The sequence below is a fragment of the Peromyscus maniculatus genome, chromosome 15, assembly GCF_049852395.1.
Source record: "Peromyscus maniculatus bairdii isolate BWxNUB_F1_BW_parent chromosome 15, HU_Pman_BW_mat_3.1, whole genome shotgun sequence".
Taxonomy (NCBI): Eukaryota; Metazoa; Chordata; class Mammalia; order Rodentia; family Cricetidae; genus Peromyscus; species Peromyscus maniculatus.
Window position 1 is genome coordinate 8,661,771 of NC_134866.1, and position 24,647 is coordinate 8,686,417.

The following is a 24,647-nucleotide window of genomic DNA, read 5'->3' on the forward strand; positions in this document are numbered from 1 at the left end:
TAGCAATTTCTGTTACAGAAACCTTTTGTGGAAAACAGTCTTTTAGTAGCAGAACTCAGTATTAACACCCCCCCCCCCAGAAGTCAGACAGGTCAGGAAAGCATGTGGGAATGTAGTTTTCCTGGTTTCATGCTTTCAGGATTTGTGTAGCTCAGAAGTCAGATCACACAATGAAGCTGCCCAAAAGGAATGGGGAAATAAGTTCAGCAAGCTCAAGGCGCAAACAGGATTGCAACAGGAAAGTCTGCAGCTAGGAATCATGGACAGGGCTCAGGGTGCAAGGATGCATTTCATTCTGCAGAAAGCTGGCATTCAACAGGGAGGGACTGGCCGTTTGCCAGGTTAAATGTTGCAGAAGCTTCACTGCTCCTGATTTTGAGTCCTGCCCTGGGAAAGGCAGAGCCAGCTCTTAGCCTTGGGTGATTCTGCCTCCCCTCCACGTACTGAGTTTTCTTGACCATGCTTGCCACGTGCATATCTCTTGTTTGGATAGCGTTAGAAAGAAAGCTAAAGAGGCACATAGCAACCTCTTTAAACGCGCCAATCACAACCCTGCCTTTGGCCTGCTCTCTGGCCGTTGGAGGCCCAGCAGGCTGTCCCGGGTGTGCACAGGGCTCCTTTCTAACTATCTTGTTTTAAACGGGCTCTGAAAACAACAGGTGGCCTTTTCTGTCAGCAAGTGGATATAAACTGCATCGGCCAGTCTCTGCAGAGCCTGGGCCAGACCTCGTAGCCATGGACTGTAAAACCACACTGACTCTCTCGGGAAGGCTGACCTGCCATCTAGGATGTCATATTCTTATATGACAGCACCTCTTCCCAGCACAGAAGACCTGCCAGACATGGGTACTGATTTTGATGCAAATATGCTCAGTTTGTCCATGGTTCCATATTCACAAAAAAAAATCATACAATTAAAATGCCCAGCCTAAAAATAGTATTTAAGGGCAAGGGTTCCTTGGGACCACGAGTTGGTCTACAAGCTCTCAGCTGTTTTAAAAGCTAACCTCTGAACACCTACAAGAAAATATACTCCGAAGCAAAGGGTGGCTGGCTAGGTCTGGATCAGGGTGTGGTCCTTGCCTTTTTGTTTTGCAAGGACGGTATAAACTGTCATGAAAGTTCATTTGGGAAGACGGACTTGGAAGTGCCTCACCTCTACATCAGCAAAAGCCCTTTGCTTCACTGCAAACCCATGCACAGGTTCAGCAGGCTTGACCGTCCCCAGCGACCTGCACCTACCTTGTCCGGTGGAGGGGTGAAGAGGGCAAGGCAGGCAGGCAAGCCGCGGGAGCAGACGCCCTGGAGCTTACTGCCAGTGGAGAGCCAGCCGTGCAGAGGGAGGGAGGAGCCTGGTCCAGCACGGGAAGTGGACGCGCTGGCTGACGGTGACGGCGGTGGCCGGGTGACCTGTATTCCCTGGAAAAGCCTGAGCCAGGGAGCAGGGGAGGAGGAGGAGGAGGAGGAGGAGGAGGAGGAGGAGGAGGAGGAGGAGGAGGAGGAGGAGACCTGAAATCAGGGGGTCTGCAGGGATCGCGAAGGGGCTCTCTCTGGGATGGAGGCAAGAGGGCAGGGTGGGAAGAGAGTGATAGGAGGGAAGCAGAGGCCTGAGGAGGCAGCGGGGGAGCCTGGGACACTGCCCGGTGCCTATCTGCTGGGACCTGTACTTCTCTGTTGTCAATCACAATCAGGCTATTTCAAGGAACGAGCTAGTGCATTTCTGTACTTATCCCCCACGCCCATGTTCACCTCATGCAACCCGAGTTCGTTGTCCACAGAGGAAGGAAAGTGAAAGAAAACTTTGAGGAAAGAAGATGGAGTGGGTAGAGGCTTCCCGCTGCCCTAACCTTCCCCAACACCCCCAGGCAAGGGCGATGAAACGGGGTTGAACGTCCTGTACTGTCACGAAGATGTAGAAGATAGATACAGGGGCTGGTTCATGGCCTTCCTCCGGGTAGCTCTTGTCTTCACGACAATCCAGACAATACTCCAGAACGACCCCGGGGAGCAGGTGTGTCTCTGCTAAGAGAGGTGGACGGCATCAGAGGCCTGTGAGCTCCATTCGACACCTCATGTGGACAGGACTGCTCCTCTGTTATGGAACCGTCAAAAGAGGTACAACGGAGGGGGGGGTGCCCTTCTTCAGTTTCCGGGGGCGGGGCGGGGGGGGGGTTAACCTGGGTTTTTTTGTTTTGTTTTGTTTATTTATTTTTAATTTTCTGTGTGGGTATTTTGCCAGCATGTGTGTCTGCATGCCTGGTGCCCCTAGAGACCAGAAGAGCGCAGTGGACCCCTGGGATTGGAATAACAGACAGTCGTGAGGCCCTGTGTGAGTGAGTGCTCAGAACCAAGCCTGGGTCCTCTGGAAGAACTTTGACTGCTCCTGACTGCGGGCCATCTTTCCAGACTCTGTTTGTTTGTTTGTTTTTGAGATGGAGTCTCCCCGTGTGATCCAGGCTGGCTTTGAACTCTTGATGTTCCTGTCACTGCCTCCCAAGTGCTGGGCTATGGTGTGTGTGTCACCACACACACGATGCCACTTTTCCCTCCCTTTTCTATGTGTGTACGTGTGTATGTGTGTATGTATGTATGTATGTATGTATGTATGTATGTATGTAGAGTGTTTTGTCTGCATGTTGAATGAAATGAGAACACGACCACTCCATGGTATGGTTGAGGAAAAGGTTTTTTTGTGGATATGAGAGAGAGTACATCCAGAGGCATCTGGAAGAGTCCAGACTGAACATGGCCAGCAGAATAGACCAGGCCATGAGAGGAGAGAGAAAGGGGGAGCATAAGAAAGGAAGAGAGAGAGGGGGCAGAGGAGGGGCAGGAGCCAAGAGAGAGAGAACAGCCAAGAGTGGCTGAAGTGGGGGGTTAGGTACGAAAGAGGAGCTGGGGGAGGGGAGGGGAGGGGAGGGGAGGGGAGGGGAAAGAGGGGCAGGGAAGGAGGGGGAGGGGAGGGGAGGGGAGGGGAAAGAGGGGGCAGAGAAGGAGGGAGAGGGGAGGGGAGAAGGGAGAGGGGAGGGAAGGGGGAGGGAAGGAGGGGGAGGGGAGGGGAGGGGAAAGAGGAGGGAGGGAAGGAGGGGGAGGGGAGGGGAAAGAGGGGGCAGGGAAGGAGGGGGAGGGGAGGGGAAGGTGGGGGAGGGGAGTGGAAAGGGGGCAGGGAAGGAGGGGGAGGGGAGGGGAAGGAGAGGGAGGAGAGGGGAAGGTCCCTGGCAGGGGCATGGTGAGAAGACCTGAGAGGTGCCATGGGTACTGAGTGAGCCTGGAGACCTGTGTTTGCTTTGATAGGCAACACAGTTAACCATTTGTCCTGAGTTTCATTGGGATCTGACACACATGCATATATGTATGAATGTGTGTATGTATATATGCATGTATGTATGCATGCATGCGTGTATATATGCATGCATGTATGTATGTATGCATGCATGCATGCATGTATATATGCATGTATGTATATATTTTGTATGTGTGTATGCATGTGCACCATGTGTTTGCCTGATACCCTTCAAGGCACAAAGAGGATGGTGGATCCCCTGGAACTGCAATTACAGACTCCAGTTGTGGGCCACTATGTGGGTGCTGGGGACCAAACCTGGGTCCTCTGGAAGAGCAGCAAGGACTCTTCACCACTGAACCATGTTCCAGCTCTTCGATTTTCTTTTTTAAGAAATAGAAATAGAGACAGTATGTTAAGAAGAGGAAGGCAGGCCGGATGTGGTGGCACAGGTCTTCAATCCCAGCACCCCAGAGGCAGAGGCAGGCAGATCTTTGTAAGTTCGAGGCCAGCCTGGTCTACAGAGTGAGTTCTAGTGCAGCCAGAGCGACATAGTGTGTCCCTGTCTCTAAATAAGTAAGTAAATAAATAAATATAAAATAAGAGGAGCGCACCCATAAGAAGGGAGTGGACAAGGATTCGGGGAACAGAACGGACTCAAAAGCTGTGAGAATGTTGTAAGGGACTGGGATTGTAGCCCAGTTGGTAGAGTGCTTGCCTGACATGCACAAAGCCTGGGTTGGATTTCCCAGCACTGCATAATAAAATCAGGAATGCTGGTATACTGTCTCAATCCCGGCATTCGGGGTGGAGGCCAAGAAAAAGTTCCAAGTCTCCCTTGGCTACGTGGTGGAGCTGAGGCCTGCCTGGGTTACATGAGACACTGTAGCATTAAAAACAAACAACTAGCTTTTAATCGCAGCACTCGGGAGCCAGAGGCAGGTGGATCTCTGTGAGCTGAGGCCAGCCTGGGATACAGAGCAAGTTCCAGGACAGCTAAGGCTACACAAAGAAACCCTGTCTAAGAAAAACAAAACAAAAAAAAAACCTATTTTCAAGTATTGTTCAACATCTTTGAAACTCTGTAGACATGGAAATAATAGATATGACTAATTACATATCATTTTTCTCTATTTGCTAAATTTAGCTCCTCAAGTGTCAGTTCTAGTCTCTGATTTAATAACACTGTTATTAATAGATGGGATTTTATATTCTAAGGACTCTGCCTTGTCACAATTTGCTAGCCTTGTAACACAAATCTTAAAAGGTCTTATAATTAAAAAAAAAAAAAAACAGAGACAGATAGTGGGGTGAAAGCTGAAAGAACAGGGAAGCAGAATAGCCAGCCATTAGCTTACCTCTGTGAAATCCTCAGCCTCAAGAGAGCAAGTTCCTGTTTCCTCACGCCTTATATACCTTTCTGTGTCCTGCCATATTACTTCCTGGGATTAAAGGTGTGTGCCGCCACACCTGGCTCTGTTTCCAGTGTGGCCTCGAACTCACAGAGATCCAAACAGATCTCTGCCTCCTGAGAGCTAGGATTAAAGGTGTGTGCCATCGCTTACCTGACCTATGTCTAATTTAGTGGCTGGCTCTGTCCTCTGATCCCCAGGTAAGCTTTACTGGGACGCACAATACATCACCACAAGCCTGTGGTGAGCCCAGTTTGAGGGGCTGAGTAGAAGCGTGGTAATGGAGAGAAGGAGTACGGTTATAACTGGGCCACAGGAGCAGAGACCATCTTCTGGTTGAAGAAGGCCTGCTCTTCACATGAGTCAGCCCCGATGATGATTCTCCAGCTCCCACTCTGAGCAACCCAAAGAAACGCCTCTGCCCTTTGCATTTGTCCCGACGTTAAGTGCAAAGTCAGGGGGTGACACCAGATTTGGCCCCTTCCCAGGGGAGGCTGGCTAAACGGCAGGGATAAACCCTGACCGGAGAGCTTCTCATCCAGGGGGTCCAGGTGGACCTCAGAAACTGAGCCCCTGGAGCCAGGCACATGCGCGCACGCTGTCACTGCAAGGGTTCGGCTTATTTACACAAGCTGGCTGCGAAGTGTTGCTAAGTAACCACATCCAGTGTTAAAGGCCAAAGTTGACACACGAGGCGGGGAGGTGGTGAGAGAAGATCGTGACTCAGCAACACCTGCTGGTCCAAAGCCCGCGTCCGTCCTTCCTCCTGCTTCTCACCGGGATGGCGAGGGTGCCCTGCAAAAACGCAGAGCTGTTCTTCATGAAACTAAACTCACACGCTTAGGCAGGCATGAAGCACATGAGGAGAAAGCCAGCCAACGGCTGGTCCTGCTACTGCGTTAGCCAGCAGAGAGGTATCTCAGCAGGGAGCCGCACAGGAAGACTTCCTCGCTCCGCCTCTCTGGAGAGCACAGTCCTTCCAGCTCACCCAACCAGGAAACACAAGCGAAGGGAATCCTAGGAAATACGGTCCGGTCTATGACAGGGGACAGACACATTGCCAAACTGCTACACCATGGCAGATGCCTTACCAGACCTCGATGGACACAGCCCATTCAGATGCTGATCCTAACTTCCACAGTGATGGGATTAGGAGGTGGAGTCTTAGGGAGGAGCTCAGCACAGTTAGTGTGCCGGAGCAGAAGGGACCGGAGTAGGAACTATAAAAAGGCTACACCCTCCACTATACTACCTTACCTCAGGCGCGGCGCTGCTTGAGGGATGTTTGTTGTGTGACTGACCGAACTTAGCGTGGTTTGGTTACGACCGTCTGATTCTGTGCCTGGAGACAAATCACACATGCACAAATGTTCTCCCGTGCCACAGGTTCACCTGCAAACAGAATCCTTCAGATTCTAGTCTGATGTGTCTGTAGTTGAATGACATACTGCCCTGAGACTTGCCTGAAATGGAGGATAGGTATATTTTAAGGGTTTTTTTTTTTCTATTGTTGTTCATTTTGTTTTCTTTTGTGTGTTTGTTTGTGTTTTTGAGACAGGTTCTCACTATGTAGCGTCCCTGGCTGTCCTGGAACTCACTAAAGTAGACCAAGCTGGCCTCAAACTCACAGAGATCTGCCTGCCGCTGCCTCCTGAGTGCTACACCTGACCTATTTGGGGTATTTTTAAAAAGATGTATTTGTATTTATGTATCTGAGTGAGTGTATGCCACGAATGTGTGGGTGCCCACAGAGAAAAGAGCATCGGATCTCCTTGGAGGTGGATTTACAGGCAATTGGGAGCCACCGGAGTGGGTGCTGGGATTAGAACACAGACAGGTCCTCTGGAGGAGTGGCAAATGCCTTTAACCACACTGGGCCATCTCTCCAAACCTGATGTCTTATTTTTAAACATCTGAAGAATGAAGAGAAGCCACCAAGGTGTTACCACCTAGAATGAATCGAGGACCAGCAGCAGTCACAAATTCTTTCCATGGGGCTGGTGTGGTAGCGTGTGTGTGTGTGTGTGTAGGGGGGGTGCGTGACACCCGAAAGTGGCAGCTTTCTGGCATCCGCTGCTTCATTTCCGACGCCACTGGAAACCAATCCCCACAGCGAATATTTAACAAAGGCTGTTAAAGTCGTCGGTGCGGGGGTTTCCTGATGAGCTCTCCCAGCCGAGGGAGCCTCAAGCTTCAGGGTCCGACCCAGCAGCTGCTGCAAGTTACTCTTGCGGAGTTGTTTTGATTTTTCATTAGGAAACGAGGAACCAAATTCCAGGGACCGATGAGTCCAAGCTGAGTTAACAAAGGAACAAGGGCAAAGTCAAACAAAACTGCTGACCGTGCCAGCCCCTGTGAAGGACGCTGCCCTTGATCACAAGGTTAGGAAAAGAATTCCCTCCGAACCACCTCTCCAAAGAAAACTGAAACAAGTCAGAAGCGGCGCCTTTGTGCTTCAGGGTATCTGGGAAAGGTACCCAAGGAGAGCACCCCACCACCTCATCTGTTCCCACTTACAGGCTGCCGCTGAAGAGAGGCAGCTAGGAAGCGCCCCTCCCTAATGTGCAGGCCAGGCATGGGGGCGCTTATTGCCCTCTCTCTCTCTCTCCACCTCACTTGTCACATATCTGTACTAGGTAAGTAGCTGCCATGCTTTCTTTGAAGGGCTTATATGACACAGCATGGGTCTCACTACAACCCCAGTTTACACCCTCATGACAGATGCTGGGCTAGCTTCACTCCCAGAAACCTGAGAGTCACAAACTATGCAACAAGGTTTACTGTCTCACCCCGCTAAGATCGTGGCTAAATTTAGCCATTTTTGGTATCCGAATTAGGTGCTGCTTTTATAAAACCTCATATGTGGAAGTGGCTTTGGAACTGGGCACGAGGCTTTGTTGAGAGCAGCTGAGAGGCTTGGACAGCTTCAATAGGCTTCCGGTGCTTGCAGGAAAGCAAAGCTGAGGCTGTTAGAAATGCAGGGATGGGATCTTCTGAAGCACGCCAGAATGCTGAGCGGTGCTATCCTCAGCCATGGAGACAGAAGTGGATGTACTGGGTGCCTTAGTGAGGATGTCTCAAATCAGAATGTTAGGGTTTGCCAGTTTCCTCCAGTTGCATCAAGTAGGATGATGATGTGCTGTGGGATGATCCTTCTGTAAACTCTCAATATGTATTATTCCCATTGGTCAATAAAGAAGCTGTTCAGCCAGTAGCCAGGCAGGATAAGGTTGGGCAGAAAAAAAAACAAACTAAGGAGGGAAAGAAGGAGGGCAGAAAGAAAGAGAGACAGAGAGAGGGAGAGAGAAAGAGAGAGAGAGAGAGAGAGAGAGAGAGAGAGAGAGAGAGAGAGAGGCGAGTCAGCTGCCCAAGATGCCAGAGGACCAGTAAAGCCACAGTGCTGTTGTTTTTGCTCTTTTGCGGGCCTCCCACCCAGCTCCGAAATAAGTCACATATAGAGACTTATACTTAATTATAAATGTCTGGCATTAGCTTGGCTTGTTTCTTGCCAGCTTTCCTTAATTTTAATTATCTATCTTTTGCCTCTGGGCTTTCCCCGTTCTCGAGATTCTATAAATCTTACTCTTACTCCGAGGCTTGCTGTGTTGCTGAGTGGCTGGCCCCTGGAGTCCTCTTCCTTCTCTGACTATTTTTTCTCTAGATAATTCTTTTTTCTTCCTCCTCCCAGCTTTCTCCTTCTATATATTCTCCCTGCCTGCCAGCCCCGCAGCCTATTTCTCTATCCTGCCTTGCTAGTGGCCGTTCAGTTCTTTATTAGACCATCAGTTGTTTTAGACAGACACAGTAACACAGCTTCACAGAGTTAAACAAATGCAACATAAACAAAAGTAACACAACTTAAAATATTATACAACATTTCCCCCTTTTTGTCTAAATAAAAAGAAAAGGTTTTAACTTAAACATAGTAAGACTATATAAAATAGCATTTATCAAGTAAGGATTACATTCACAATATTCTGTCCATTTGTAGTTAGCATATTGAGAGAAAATAATGCATTATCTATCCTATCTTAATGAATCCAAAATTTTACACCTAATTTACTTTCTAAGATAACTAAGGAAACCTGCAACTGTAACTATCTAGTCTTCAACTCCATCAAAGACCCAGAAGGATATAATATTATTTAACAACAGACACAGTTGGCTACCTGAACAGTCACCTAAAGTTTCTCTTCAACATTGGGGCATCCATCTTCAACCTACAGGCCCAGAATATCTAGCAGACTTTTCAGTGAAACAGAAAATTTGAAGGACTATCCAACTTTGTATTGGTGAAGTTCATCAGTTACTTTCCTCTGTATCCTGCAGAATATCTGGCAGACTCTTCTGTGAAGCAGAAATTTTGAAGGACTTGTTTTGGTAAAGCTCAATGGTCTTTTTCCTGTGTGTCCCTCATGTCCAGTCTGCACATCACATTGTTAGCAGTCAAAGGCAAGAATAGTTTCTTTGCCTAGTGGCTAACCTTGCCACAATGAAAGCAAACTCCCTAAGGAGTTTCTTCAATGTCCATCATCTTCTCTGAAGTAAACTGGTGCTGCCAGGAACAGGTGCATCTCATTGTCATGAAAACTTTCAGTTAACAAAACATTTTTAAATGCCATATTCTATAGGTCTTTGAAGTATTTGAAGACCATCTATCTAAAACATATCTATTTAACCTAGAAAATATACCTATCTAAAAATTTGGTTGTTATAAATGACTAACTACTGACCTATGTTTCTTGATTGTCCTATATAGTTTATAATAATAGCTTTCAAAAACTAGAACTTTACCTTACTTTTTTAAATGAACTGCATAGGTACAATACCTTAAACAAGAGTAGAAACATTTATATAATACATGGTAACAAAACAACCTTAAATTTGTATCAATATACAAAAACCCTTTAGACAAGAGTAGAAACATATGTACAGTGTAATAAAAGTAACTTTAAATTTATATCAATACACAAAAATCCTTCAAACAAAAGTAGAAATATATATATATATATGTATATATATAGTGTGTGTGTTGTAACAAAAATTACTTTAAATTTATATCAGTATACAAAAGTCCTTACATATACAAAACATTTGAGATCAATAGTTGCTCCTTAGTTTATAGTCAATTCAATAATCTACCTTATTATTTAAAGCAGATTCAACAATCTACTCTTCTCTCCTATTATTCTTTTTTAAAAAATATTTATTTATTATGTATACAGTGTTCTGTCTGCATGTGTCCCTGCAGGCCAGAAGAGGGCACCAGATATCATTACAGGTGGTTGTGAGCTACCATGTGGTTGCTGGGAATTGAACTCAGGACCTTTGGAAGAACACTCTTAACCACTGAGCCATCTCTCCAGCCCCCCAGCCTATCATCCTTATATTCTCCTAAGTGATAACAAACATCCATAACCCACCAAATAACCAAAGACCACCCATACCCCCAACTCTTGGGAATGTGGGCATAGTTTTCTCCATACTGCTTCCAGCTGTCTGTAGACGAAGTATCATTAGGGTCCCAGAGAGAAAATTTGAGATAATAACCAAGTCCTGGGAAGACCAGCTATAATTTTTGTTGACAGATATTACCTGTTAAGGTTCAGGAGGTCTCCCCTGATCAAACCTGATCCATATTAACCCCGAATGAATCCATAACCTCTTATCTCCTGTGAAAACAAAACTCCAAAGCATTTTTGATTTCCATTAATAAATATATTTCTTATTTCTTTTTTAAAGTTAAGGTAGCCCTAAAGTATCTAGGTTGGTTCAATTTTGCAGTCCTGTTCACAAGCCCATGTCTGCCAGCAGCTGTCTCTTGCCCACCAGCCATCAAAAAAATTCAAAATCAATACAATAACATACAGGATCCAGACTCCCTGTGTAATTCCCATCTCTACATGGCTTTTTTAATTATTATTTTACTTCTCTCTTTAAAGACTTTATTTTTAAATTATTCATTTAGAAGTTTTTTCCAACCTGGACCTCTTTTATTGCATATCTTTTAGCCTTTTTGATTGCATGAACACACTTTAAACTGCTAAGTGGCATGGACTTCTGCCCTAGGCTTTGGAAGAATAATATTAAAAATAATATCATAGATGGCAATACTTAGATTAATAGAAATGGGTTAATTTAAATGTAAGAGCTAGGTAGTAATAAGCCTGAGCAATCGGTCAAACATTTATAATTAATATAAGCCTCTGTGTGGTAATTTGGGAAGTGGCTGCCGGGTATTTGGGAACAGGCAGTGGAAAAGAAGGCTCTGTTTACACTGATGGGGACACTTGAGCAGAAAAAGCAGCTGACACTGTATCTGGGGAGACATGGACAAGTGTCTCTTCACCCCAGATAGAGACCCAGTGACAGACCAAAATAAGGATACCATCAAAGTCCAACCTGGTAAGCCAATGAGTTTATTGGGTGAGAGGTTATTTATAGGATCAGAAAGAATTCAAAGGCAGCTGCATCATTAAAGTTCACCCCAGCATGAATAACAGCTCATAAAAGCTGACCTCACCACACCACTTGTAGACAGCTCACTGCACCACTTATAGACAGCTCAACAGGTTGGAAAGTTGCCTCTTCCAGGCAGCTAGTCTGGTCTGGTCGCTTCAGCAGTCCCTCCTGCTTATCTGACCTTGGGGTCTGATGAGCTTTTGATATGGTCAGTTTCAGGGACTTCCTGGGAGTTCTGAGTTGCTTACTTGAATCTGAAGAGCCTTCTTTAGAAGTCATTGGGTTTTAACAGAGGAAACTGATACATAGCAGGAGCTGGTACTGGGTGGCTTTGGAAATGGTCAGCTTTCTCAGAAGCAAACTATATAAGTATGAAATGGATGCAGGGGTCTGCCAGGAAAGCTGTCACCCAGAGTTCTGGAGGCATGGCCAGAAAACATATATTGGTGAGATTTCAGGAGCAGGGGAGATAGGTCAGTAGGTAACGTGCCTGCTCTGCAATCCAAAGACCTGAGTGCAGATCTAAAAAACCCAGATAGAAATCTGGGCATGACAAGAGCCAGCCTGTAACTCCAGCCTTGAGGGAAGGGGAGCAGAGCCAGGATAGCTGAACTGATGAGTTTCTGGTTCTGTGAAAGACCCTTTCTCAAACAAAACAAAACAGAAAAACAAAAAACAACAAAGGTAGAGCACAATCAAGATAAGACACATTGACATTGGGCTCCCACATGCATATGCACATACATACATGCACACCTACACACACATGAGCACACACACACACACACACACACACACACTTCAGAAACAGAGAAGGCATCACCTCAGCCGACCTTATTCAAACAAGGGGTCCTTCACTGAGATTAAGAGCACACCTCACAGACTAAGCAGCCAGTGCCTTTGGTGGGAAATCCTCCACAATGCCCTCAGGGCTGATGCCATGCTCAGCCCGCAACTGTTCCAGAACTGGAACCCAACTAGGGGAGGCGGGTGTGTGTGTGTGTGTGTGTGTGTGTGTGTGTGTGTGTGTGTGTGTGTGTGTGTGTGTGGTGGTACTCCTAACAGTCATTTAATTTTTGTAAAGGTGACTTTCACCTTGATGCTCAGGTGCCCATTTCCCCTCCCCCATCTTGCTTTTCCTCCTCTGTCCGTCCACCCATGGTGAAGAACTGAAGCTGTTAGCAAAGGCCAGCACACAATTAAGGATTATCTCCAATTGGCCACATGGCTGTCCATTTGGGAAAGAGATCCTTGAAGCCCAGTAAATCACCAGATGATGGTATCCCTGGATATCTACTGAAACTTCCTGAGAAACTCTGAGCAAGAGGCACTGAGCCACTAAGCTCAGAGTCCTGACACTTAGAAGGTATGTGAACTATTAAATGTTGGTGAGTAGCATTCATTTGTTTAGAACAAGATCTGTCCCTCGGCAGCCCATGCTGACCTCGAATTTACAATCTTCCTGCCTCACCCTCCTGAGGGCTGACCACATTCATGTATCATCATGCCTGGCAGTATTTGTGTTAAATTATGTGTTTCTGATGCTTTGGCAGCTGGGTCCTTGCCAACCTGGACATAGCCCTCTAGGGCTGGCTGATTCCTAGAGATAATATACCTTTCATTGGCAAACTAACCAATCCTGAATCAGATCTCAATGCTCCTTTATCAGGTGCTACTGGGCTCTCAAACTCAGAACACTGACCATCAGCTCTTCATGCTAGACACCTAGAGAGAGCCCTTATGTATGGTGATATATTGTGTACCCTAATAAACTTGCCTGATCAGAGGACAGAGCCAGTCACTAGATAAGACATAGAGGTCAGGCAGTGGTGGCACACACCTTTAATCCCAACACTCAAGGTCTCATGCCTTTGCGTGGGAAGCACACATGCCTTTAATCTCAGGAAGTAATACAGCAGGGCAGAGAAAGGTATATAAGGCATAAGGAAAAGGAATGCACTCTCTAAAGAGATTTAGTAAAGGTGAGAACTAGTGGCTGGCTGCTCTGCTTCTCTGATCTTTCTTTCAGCTTTCACCCTGAGATCTGGCTCTGGGTTTTTATTAAAAGACCACCTAAGATTTGAACAACAATTATGCCTGGAACTCTCTGACATCACTCAGATTGGCCAGTCTCACCCTGCCTTACCCACTTCTTCCCATGGGAACTACAAAAAAGGCTTTCTTCAAGGGGACATTATATCAGATACCAAGGACATTCAGAAAATCAGTAAGATATACCTTAATAACTTATATTCCACTAAACTGGAAAATTTTTTTAAAAATGCACAATTTTCTAGGTTCACACAACCTACCTAAATCAAACCATATGAGACAAACAACTCAGACAGTTTTATGACAAGCAATGAGATTAGAACAGTAATAAAAATTATCTCAGCTAAAAAAAAAACCCAGACTTTGGAGGGTTGACTGCTCAATTCTACCAGACATTTAAAGAAGTAATACCAAATGTTTCTCAAACTACTCCATAAAATAGAAACAGAAAGAAGACTCCACACAAGGCCAGATTTACCCTAACACCAAAACGAAATACAAAACACACACACACACACACACACACACACACACACACACACACACACACAGAGAGAGAGAGAGAGAGAGAGAGAGAGAGAGAGAGAGAGAGAGAGAGAGAGAGAGAGAGAGAGAGTTATAGGCAATCCTCCCTGGTGAACACAGATGCAAACATTCTCAGTAAAATACTTGCAAACTGGTTCCAAGAACACATAAAAAAGATCATTCATCATGTTCAAGGTGACTTCATTCCAGTAATATAGAGATGGCTTAATATATTCAAATCAATAATGTTATACATTCCATGAATAAACTCAAGACAGAAATCAACTATCAGGCTGGGTGGTGGTGGTGCACACCTTTGATCCCAGCACTCGGGAGGCAGAGGCAGGCGGATCTCTGTGAGTTTGAGGCTAGCCTGGTCTACAGTTTGAGTTCCAGGACAGGCTCCAAAGCTACACAGAAACCCTGTCTCAGAAAACCTAATAATAAATAAATAAATCACACTATCATCTCAAAGATGCAAAAAGAACTTTTGACAAAGCCCCAAATCTCTTCACCAAAAGCCCTGAAAAAAAAAAAAACAAGAACAGAAGGACCATACCTCAACCTAATAATGACTAATAATGATGAGCCCACCCTGCAATTATACTAGACAGGAAAAATCAAAGCATTTCCAGACAGGACTAGACAGTGGTGGCCACTTTCTCCACTCATACCCAGTACAGTACTTGAAGTCTTAGCTAGAGCAACAATCCCAGAGGGTAACAAAAGGGAGACACATACAAATGAAAAAGGAAAAGTCTTTATGTGCAGATGACACATAAGAGACCCTAAAGACCCGAGATAGCCTGAGTTCAATCCCCAGGACTTACGTGGTGTTAATAGAGAATGGAACTGACTCTAGAAAGTTGTCCTGTGGTCTTTATATACACATTGTGACAGCTGTGCCCATACATGTGCTTGTGTGCACTTGTACACACACACACACACACACACACACACACACACACACACACACACACAAATAAATGTGATTTAAAAATAAATAAATAAAATCAGCACAACATTCCCATTCACAATCATTTCAAAATAACAACAAAACCGACTTTGAAATAAACCTAAATCAGGAAATGAAAGATTTCTACAGTGGAAAAATGAAAACACTGAAGAAATCAAAGAAACACTAGAAGATGGAAAGACCTCCCATGTTCATGGACATTGTGTGACAAAGCTTTTTTGGGGAGCTGCTACACACACATTCATTCACCTTAGATACAGGGAGCCCATGACAGACCGAAGTATGGATACTACCAAAGTCCAACTTGGTCAACTGATGGATTTTATTGGGGTTACTTACAGGAGCAGAAATGACAAAGCCAGCTGCATCACCAAAGCTCACCCCAGCACAAATGACAGCTCACAAAAGCTGGGAACCTGGAGCATATTACATTAGTTCTGTGGCCTCTTTTAGCTTAAAATAATCCCAGTAGTGATTTTTTGGGGGTTATTTGAGGGGGGCTTGTTTTGTTTTGTTTTGTTTGTTTGTTTGTTTACTGAGACAGGGTTTCTCTATGTACCCCTAGCTGTTCTGGAACTCACTCTGTAGACCAGGCTGACCTCAAACTCACAGAGCATCCACCTGCATCTGCCCCCTGAGTGCTGGGACTAAAGGTGTGTGCCACCACCATCTGGTCCCCTGGTGATTTTTAAAATCTCCCATAAGTGGGGGCTGCTGGAGAGATGGCTCAGTGGCCAAGAGCACTTGGTGCTCTGGCAGAGGACCCAGCTTTGGTTTTTGACACACACATAAGGGGCTCACAACCATCTGTAACTCTAGTTCCAGGGGTTCTGACACTTTCTTCTATCCTCTGTGTATACATACAGACAATCAGGTAAGCACAAATAAGAATAAATTTAAAATTTTTCAATCTATACATAAATATTTTTATTCTTCCAAGCAAAGGACAGCTCCTCCCCTTAAATGTTGGTTATTCTTAGTGGCTGGCAATACGACAGCTTATGCCTTCTAGACTAAGTCAGAAGAGGCATCGTGGCTTTCTCCTTGCTTCTTAGAGAAAGATGAAATAGTGTCTACTGTTGCTTGCAGCAAAGATGCCACTCTGTTAGGGCGAGGTCACTCCCTCACTATAAACTGAAAATTTATTCTAAGTAGAATAGATATTGGGTACACATAAGTTTCTGAACAGCCTAGCTTCGCTGCACAGTACACTATAGAGTAGTGGATTTGTTTTTTGTTTGTTTATTTTGAGACAGATTTTCTCTGTGTAATCCTGGCTGTTCTGGGACTCACTCTGTAGATGAGGCTCACCTCGATCTCAGAGATTCGCCTGCTTCTGCCTCACAAGTACTGAGATTTCTCAAATATTAGTAAGGAACAGCCTTAATAATCTTCTTCCCAGGGGCCCAGTAGAGAATCTATGAATGGCATGAATTATTTTCGGGAAAAGAATCTAAGTACACCGAGCTCTTTATCCGTCTGCTTCATTCCTCTGAGATAAAATTCTGTCTCCACAGCTTCAGTTCTGCTCTCGTGCCCAGCTCCTTTCTTGCCTGATTTCTCTCTACATTTATCTGCTGTCCTCTAAGTTCTACCTTAATTCTCTCATCTTAGTTCCGCCCCATCTAGGTTCTCATCCACCTAGTTCCTTCCTGTCTCAGCTCCTCCCCGATCTCCTTCTTTCTCATCTTGTTCCTCATCTTGTTCTTCCCTATCCCCCTCTTCTTCATCTCCCATCTCATTCCTCTAGCACTCTCTTCTAGCCCTTCAATCTAGTTCTTCCCCATCTCAGTTCCTTCCTCTCCAGTTTTTACTCATCTAGTTCTTTCATTCTCTTTTCTCTTCTCCATCTAGTCCTTCCAAGTCTCTGAGGTTTAGTTATATGCCCATGCAATAGCAATGCTCTGGCTAAGGCAAGTTCACCAGGCTTGAATTCCCTCAGGGTCAAAAGGGGGGGAGGCAATAAGATCCACACAAAAGGGCAGTAATTGCCAGCCATCATTTGCAACCCAAATGGGAAGTGACTAATGGAGAATAGAATCAACTGAGGGCTAAATTTGGTTAATATCTGAGCATGGTATTTTATGTGCTCAACTATATTCTTAGAAGTGGTTAGTTAAAGTGCTAGGAGTCTATCAGTGACGAGTGGAAACAAAACTGCCTTATTTTCCTTTGGCCGCTTATCTGTCCAAGCTATCTTGACTACTTACTGCATTCTGTCAGGGCCGGGGAGTGTACTTGGTGGCTAGGCAGGCTGAGTCAGCTTGATGTACCAGTAAGTAGAAACCCTTTAGTTCTGAGTTAATAGTTAGAGGTAGATGTAAAACTGGAGATAAGAGTTTGGAAAGGAAGAAAGTTAACTTAATTAGCACATCCACCAGGCCTTCTCAAATAGGTAGTCTGGATGCTTAAGACTGTTCTTAGAGAGTACAGCTGTATCTCTGATAAGATACTTTCATCCATCCGGGTATGGTCCTGGCCGGATGCTGCTAATGATGATAATTACAGAAAGGCCTGAAATTAGGGATCCTGGATGCATTACTGCACAGAAAGTTATTTAAATATTCCATTAGTAAAGGAGAGATTGTGCTCAATGAATGAAGGAAAAGCTACAATAGCACACAAGAAATTCACAGCAGGAAATGGCTGATAATCAAAAGCCAAGATCACCAAGATTCCTTGAGCCTCAGCTTGACCTCTGGAAGGCCCTTGGTTTCTTCCAGAATATCTTTGTCATAATGAGCTGAAATCCAACTTCATATATTTCCTGTGGCCTACAGCAGAGATTAAAGACATGCAGCATTACCTACCCCCACCCCACTCTGCTCCACCCCCGGCTAGAGGGATGATTTCTGCCCCCTCATGATGTCTAGGCTACCTACAAGCTGCTGCTACTTGCTGCCCCTGGCCAGCATCACAGAGTACCAGTACCGTATCTACCAGTAAGCTGGCTCTGGTTTAAGGTAAGAGGAAATGAGTTACTTTGCTAGAGTGTGGCTGGAATAGCCACACATGAATTCAGGTGCTTTGCCATGGCCATACTCTACGATATGATTAGCTCTATGGTTAGAGAGGACAGTGAAACAGGTACAGAGGTAAGGAGGGAGGGTGTGGCAGCACACGCTTTAATTCCACAGCAAGGCACATAGACGTGGGTAGACAGGAAGTAACTCACATTTGGAAGCTGCAGAGTTGGTGAGGTGAGGTTGGCTGGTGGCTTTCCCTATTTCCCTGATCTCTCTAAGGCTTTCACCCCTATATTTGGCTCTGTGTTCTTTATTTATTAAGAACATTTAGAAATTCATCTACAAGCTGGAGAGATGGCTCAGAGGTTAAGAGCACTGACTGCTCTTTCAGAGGTCCTGAGTTCAATTCCCAGCAACCACATGGTGGCTCACAACCATCTGTAATGAGATCTGGTGCCCTCTGCTGGCCTGCAGTCATGCTGTATACATAATAAATAAATAAATCTTTAAAGAAAGAAAGAAAGAAAAAGAAATTCATCTACAGTTGGTGCCCATGTGGCAAGAATTCATTAAAAAACTATGTGTGGGCTTACAGGGCCCCTGCCTTGGGCCCAGCTTCACAGTTCAGGCCAGAGCACGTGGCTAGAGTCTCTTTGGCTTTCTTTCTCCTGGTAGATGGTGGGTGCTCCCTCTCTCTCTCTCTCTCTCTCTCTCTCTCTCTCTCTCTCGATTCCCATCTCAGACTGCCACCACACTAGGCAGCTTCTTTGAAATTCCCTCAGACTTTACTGTTCTACACAGTCGACAGACTTGGTAAGTCAATTAAGATATCATTCTTTTTTTCTTTTTCCAGAGCTGAGGACTGAATTCAGGGCCTTGCGCTTGCTAGGCAAGTGCTCTACCACTGAGCTAAATCCCCAACCCTAATTAAGATATCTTAAAGAGTGAAATTAGTTAAAAGAGAATCTTTTTCCCACATTAAAAAAAATGGGAAGCATTGGCCAGGTGGTGGTGGCGTACACCTTTAGTCCCAGCAGCTGGGAGGCAGAGTCAGGCGGATCTCTATGAGTTCGAGGCCAGCCTGGTCTACAGAGCGAGATCCAGGACAGGCACCAAAACTACACAGAGAAACCCTGTCTCAAAAAACAAAAAAAAGGAAACATTTTTACAAGGGAAGGAATTTGGTCTCTGTTTGATGACACATTAGGAAGTCTGAAAATGCAACAATTAAATAAGAAGATAATTAACATTGATGGGCTGTATGTAACATCAATTATGAATATTATTTGTTTGATCATTTTTATTTTAGCATTAAAAAGGTTGGCCCATTTAGGTGCCAAGATGAAAGCTTTAGAAAAACCTGTTTAAATAAATTACAGAGAAATTCAGACCCAGACAGGAGAATCTAAAGGTGAAATTATTTCAGGATTGAATTTTACAGTTACAAAGAGACAGCCTGTTTTCAAACAACCAAACTTAATCTATCCGGCAACCTTATAGGAACTACCTGCTCTAGGGCATGTATGAGCTAATTTGACTCCAGTGGAAATGTTAGATTTAAAGGAGATTTAAAAAAGCTATAGTATCATATGGCATGCATCCTCCATTTGTAAAGCAGATGTTAAACTCGTGGTCAACTTGTAATAGAATTATCCCTCAGGACTAGAAAGAATAAATTATAGCTATCCTAGAAGCCAGAGCACAATTACAATGAAGAACTTGGTTTAAAGAGGAAGTTAAAAACCATAGAACACCAATGTAGAACTAGAGGTGTGGAAATTTCCCAGGACCAGCTTCTTGGAGAAGGTGATTACACTAGTATACAAAGACAATGTTTATGTGATACCCAAACCTTAATTCTATGCTGCATGGCAGCCATGAATGCATGGGACAGAATTAAGTAAGCAGGAAAGAAAATTGAATCATTTCCAAAAGTTATACAAGGCCCAAAAGAATCCTTCCTTCACTTATAAAGAGAGCTGATTGGATTCTGTCTCACATTGTTTGGGAAACACCCATATCTAGAGCCCGTACATTTTATACAGATGCAAACAAACAAGGAAAGGTAGGCTACAAGTCAGAAAATTTAAGTAAAGTGGTTCAAAGTCCTTATAATTTGGCTCAAAAATCAGAATTGTATGCTACTCTGTTGGTATTAATGGATTTTTCTGAACCTCTCAACATAGTTACTGACTCTCAGTATGCTGAAAGGGTGGTCTTACATATTGAGACTGCAGAATTTATCCCTTATGAGTCAGAATTGACTTTGTTATTTATTCAGTTACAAGACATAATCAGGAATAGGAAGCATCTCTTATACATAACTCACATCCAATCCCATTTGGGTCTTCCAGGCCCTCTAACACAGGTAATGATGAGATTGATAAACTATTGATAGGAAATGTGCTGGAGGCCTCAGAATTTCATAAAAAAAACATCATGTCAATAGTAAAGGTTTAAAAAGAATTTTTCCATAACCTGGCAACAAGCCAAGGAAATTGTGAGGAAATGTCCCACTTGTTCTTTTTTATAATCAGATTCCTTAACCAGTAGGATGTAACCCAAAGGGTACTCAAAGGAATGAAATCTGGCAGATAGATGTGTTTCACTTTGCAGAATTTGGAAAACTGAAATATGTACACCACACCATTGATACTTATTCAGGATTTCAATGGGTGACTGCTCTGAGTTCTGAAAAAGCTGATTCTGTAATCATGTATTTGCTAGAAGTTATGGCCATCATAGGTATACCTGCACAAATCAAAACTGACAATGCTCCATCATATGTCTCTGTTAAAATGAAACAGGCCGGGCGTTGGTGGCGCACGCCTTTAATCCCAGCACTCGGGAGGCAGAGCCAGGCGGATCTCTGTGAGTTCGAGGCCAGCCTGGGCTACCAAGTGAGTTCCAGGAAAGGCGCAAAGCTACACAGAGAAACCCTGTCTCAAAAAACCAAAAAAAACAAAAAAAAACAAAAAAAAAAAAAAAATGAAACAGTTTTTTGCTTATTACAATATAAGGCATATTACAGGTATACCACATAATCCTACAGGTCAAGCAGTTATAGAAAGATCAAACAGAACTCTAAAGGATATGCTAAATAAACAGAAAGGGGTAACAAACCCCCCCAGAAATAGATTACATAATGCTCTATTAACTTTGAATTTTCTCAGTGCTAATGAGAAAGGAACAACAGCTGTGGAGAGACATTGGATAATAGAAAAAACTTCAGGATTAAATCAGCCTATATATTTTAAGGATATGCTGACCTCAGAATGGAAACCAAGATATGTGTTACGCTGAGGATGAGGTTTTGCTTTTGTTTCTATGGGAGAAGAAAAGCTGTGGATACCATCAAAATTGATAAAGGTTTGAGTTGAGCAAGAGAGACCTCTTAATTAGAAGAGGTGATAGTTCATCAACCAACATGACCATCCAATTTAAACTAACTTATACCACTAACACATGCCTTTTCATTTAATCAGATAATAACTTGCCAAAAGGGAACCTCCCCAAAGTTAGGCTTGGGGAAGGGTTTTTTATTTTATCTTTCAGTATAATGAAGGCTAAGAAATCTGAAGAACACTGGACAAATGAGACATCTGAAGAAAAAGGACAAATCATCTAGAAAAAATGTCCCAAGAAAAAGAGTAAATTGGCCTATTGGTATATCACATATAAAATTTCATAAGTCTTCCTAAATGTTTGTTTCTGCTCTTTTCTGCAGACACTTAACACAAATGGTCTTTATGTAGTCCCAGTTCAATTAAAAATTAAAGCTGGCTTTGGAGTTGGAGAATGGCTCTCTCCTTCTTTAAACCCAAGCATGTTTGTTAAAAGGAAAAGGCAAAATCTCTGTATCATGTCAGAAGAGCCATCTGATATGGGACAGAAGAAAAACAAAAATTAAGGGATTATTCCATTGCCACTAATCTCAATTCTTTGGTTCTATTTTGATTCTTCAAATTTTTCTTAAGGTATGAATTTATATCAAAAATTTATAAGATTTATATATATACATTTTAAAACTTTTGTTATGATATTACTGGTCATATAGAATACTAACTAATTCTAGAAAAAAACGCTTCATTTAGCTGCCTATACATGTTTTTGTGTTGGAATGTCTATCAGTTTTCTGCAGGGAATCAATACCAGACCTAACAGTGAATTTGAAATGTCTAGAAAGATGATGGGCCCCACAGTAACGATTCCATGTAGACAATAATAATATCACTAAGCTGACAAACATCACCCAAAGATCAGCTTTAGACTACAAACTGCTCACGACAATTTCGAGATCGCTAGCTGAGATGATCACAGACTATTCTAGCAAAGACTTGAGATAAGCCCTGCACTTTTGCATTATGCATAGACCAGACAACAAATGATACAGCTATCTCTCCCAGGACTAGACAATTAACCCAAAATTTTTCTTTTCAGGATCCCCTAAAGATGCCTCCACCCACAAACAGCAGGAAGCAATTTTAAGAACACAATGCCCACATTCCCAAGAGGTGAGGCAGGTGGTTTATGGCCTTTTAATGGGTTTGGGTTTGGGATAACTGTCATTGTTTAGGATTGTTGGTTACAAGTTGTTATTGTTAACAGTCAGGAAAGAGGCTAAACAAAGGAGATTAGATTTAAGGTTCTTGTTTGAAAAAAAAAAGAAAAAGAAAAGAGAGGATATAGATAAGAGGTAGATTATTGAATCTACTCTGAAAAAAATAGAAATGATAGAATAAAGGGTAGATTATTGAATGTACTTTGAAAAGAAAAAAGAGAGGACATGGACATGATACAGATAAAAAGGTAGATTATTAAATTTACTTTTAAAAGACAACTACTAGTTTTAAATATTTTATATTGGATTGGATTTTTATATACTGTATACAATATGTATATTGATACAAATTTGAGATTGATTTTGTTAGAAAATACTGTACGTATATTTCTACTTTTTTTTTTTTTTTTTTTTTTTTGAGACAGGGTTTCTCTGTGTAGCTTTGCGCCTTTCCTGGAACTCACTTGGTAGCCCAGGCTGGCCTCGAACTCACAGAGATCCGCCTGGCTCTGCCTCCTGAGAGTGCTGGGATTAAAGGTGTGTGCCGCCGCCGCCGCCGCCGCCGCCGCCGCCGCCGCCGCCGCCGCCGCCGCCACCCACCCCCACCCCACCCCCACCCCCCCGGCGTATATTTCTACTTTTGTTCAGGATATTGTACCTATACAGTTCATTTAACAATGTAATGCAATTTGCTAATCCTTGAATGTTATTATTATCAAATATTATGATATAAAAAAATGAAAGTTAGTAGTTAGACATTACAATTGAACTTGTAGTCATACTAGATATGTTTGCAAGGTCAAGCAGAGATATATTTTAGATAGGTCATCTTCAAAACCTTCAGAGATCTACATAATATGGCACTTAAAATGTTTTAATAACATAGATTTTCTTTTCTTTTTTTTAATGACTATGAGACATGTCTGCTCCTGGCAGCATCAATCTACTTCAGAGAAGATATGGGCATTGAAGAAAATGCATATGGAGTTAACTTTCATTGTGGCAAAAGTTAGCCACTGGGCAAGAAAGTGCCCTTGCACTGACTGCTGACAGTATGCTATCCAAAATGGACAAACAGGACACAAAACAAAGGACTACTGATCCTTGCCAAGACAAATGTGGCTGTGGCTTTAGCAACAGGCATCCTCCAAGGCACCATCACTGAAGTGGCTTTGCAATCCGGAAAAGGTACAGCGCCCCTTTCTTCAAAGGCAGCTGAACAGGCAATGGACCAATGGCTTCTGGTGTGCAGTGGGACAGTAGCTGAAACAGTTATTCTTGACAAAGTAACTAGATTGATGGAGTCTATTCTCTCAATGGTAGACTGGCATTTAATAAAGGAGATGAAGCTACCCACAAACCAAGAAGAAATGAATGCCAAGATAAAGCCACACACAAGCTGAGAAGAATTGGCAGCTGAATTCCAAAAACACCAGCAATTTCCAGAATTTAAAATCCTGAATCATGACAGGACACTGGTGGAATTCAGACTTATCTGGTACATGGACTGCTCTCACCGAAAGTAAGGTTGAGCTGTAGGCCTTGTGTACATCCTACTTCATAAATGAGTCTGTCAGATATGCTAAGCCTGAAGGCCAAAGATGATGTTCCAATGTGCAGAGAAACCTGGGGTGACTATCCAGGAAGCTGGCTGTTTCCATCATAACTCATTTTTTGGAAGTCACTTGTTTGCACTTCCTGTTTTACTAGGTAATATTATTTCCTTCTTGGGTCCCTGAGGGAGTTCAAGATTAGATAGTTATAGTTACAGTTTTCCTTGTTAAGAAATTCAGAAAAGAAACTCACTAAGAGGTGTTAAGTGTATAAGTTTGAAAGACACCATAAGATAGTTTCCTGTTGGTAGCATAAGTTAGGATAGAAAGTGAAAAGCACATTTTGGACTCATCAAAATAGGATAGATAATGGAATATTTTCTCTAAATTTGTCAAATACAAATGGACTAGACATTCTTGATGTATTTAATGCTTGCATATATTGTATATAGTTATTGTACTTATTGTATATAGTTTTTCTTATATTAGTTATAACTTTAAAATTTTTTCTTTTTATTAGACAAAAAAGGGGAAATGTGGTGATATTTTATTTGTGCTGAAATGTGGTGATATTTTATTTGTGCTTTGATAAATAAAGCTTGCCTGGAGAATCAGAGGAAAAAGAAAGCCATTATATGTAAACAAAGAAGTCAGACAGTGGTAGCACAAGCCCTTAATCCTATCACTTAGCAGGCAGGATCTCTGTGTGTTTAAGGCCACACTGGAAACAGAGCCAGGTGTGGTGGCACATGCCTTAATTCCACAGCAAGGCACATAGACTCGGGTAGACAGGAAGTAACTCACATTTGGAAGCTGCAGAGTTGGTGAGGTGAGGTTGGCTGGTGGCTTTCCCTATT

The 24,647-nt window shown here is 43.4% G+C and overlaps 1 protein-coding gene and 1 long non-coding RNA gene across 4 annotated transcripts in view; one reads left to right on the forward strand and one right to left on the reverse strand.

The window, feature by feature from the left end:
• Cmbl (carboxymethylenebutenolidase homolog) overlaps positions 1–5,081 on the reverse strand; it is a 20,290-nt gene extending 15,209 nt beyond the window's left edge. The window contains exons 1-2 of one of the 3 annotated variants that reach the window (XM_076551680.1): positions 4,642–5,081; positions 1,243–1,429 (exon numbers count right to left, since the gene is read on the reverse strand). The gene's annotated coding sequence lies outside the window, so the exon portion shown is untranslated. Of the gene's footprint in view, positions 1–1,156; positions 1,177–1,242; positions 1,430–1,847; positions 2,018–4,641 lie in introns of those variants that run through there. The other 2 variants (XM_006979974.4, XM_042261370.2) reach the window with 2 other exon arrangements.
• Positions 1,983–24,647, forward strand: LOC121822695 (uncharacterized). The gene is made up of 4 exons (XR_006063872.2): positions 1,983–2,115; positions 12,325–12,523; positions 22,117–22,190; positions 23,155–24,647. It is a non-coding gene; the product is annotated as an uncharacterized LOC121822695 (long non-coding RNA).